Source organism: Aphanomyces invadans (genome assembly GCF_000520115.1).
Source record: "Aphanomyces invadans strain NJM9701 unplaced genomic scaffold supercont1.32, whole genome shotgun sequence".
Lineage (NCBI taxonomy): Eukaryota > Oomycota > Saprolegniomycetes > Saprolegniales > Verrucalvaceae > Aphanomyces > Aphanomyces invadans.
The window spans coordinates 403,679-404,289 of NW_008580177.1; the positions used below are offsets into that span (position 1 = coordinate 403,679).

Genomic DNA, 611 nt, shown 5'->3' on the forward strand with positions numbered 1-611 from the left:
ATGAATATACTCTCTTCCTTTCCTCGTCACGTCCAAGAAAACACACGCACTCGTTAAAGCACTTTAGGGATTGTCCTCATCACTCCAAGCGACAGCGCAAAATGATTGCCGACCATGCCGTGACGAAAAACCATCGCGACGCCATGAAAGTGGACCGACAGCTGTGAGATTTGAACTCACGCGGGTGACCCAATAGATTTCTAGTCTATCGCCTTAACCGCTCGGCCAAGCTGTCATTGCGGCGCCGCACCAGTATTAACATTGGTCCGCCCGGCCGCATTCAACAACCCCCAGACCATCTCCACCAACCACCGATTTGTATCCGTCAACGCCAACAGCCTTGGCGCCAACACGCACCTCTTCGCGGACCACGTTCTCGCGAAATTCCACTGCTCCTTCGTCCAAGAGACGAAATTCGGCAACCGCCACCACTGGGACGACTGCCGCTTCCATATCGACCGCGCACTTGGCCACGTCTCCACTCGATGGCGCGACCGCCGAGTATACCTGCACAATGTGTATGCACCCGTGGAGCGCGACAACACCCTCCGCTCGCGCTTCTTTGAAGCCCTTCCACGTGACTTTGCAGCCGACAGCATCCACATCGTCGG

The 611-nt window shown here is 56.0% G+C and overlaps 1 non-coding gene across 1 annotated transcript; it reads right to left on the minus strand.

Moving 5' to 3' along the window:
• Positions 1–155: 155 nt before the first annotated feature.
• Positions 156–235, minus strand: H310_11589. Its single transcript has one exon. It is a non-coding gene; the product is annotated as a tRNA-Ser (tRNA).
• Between the last annotated feature and the right edge of the window lie 376 nt (positions 236–611).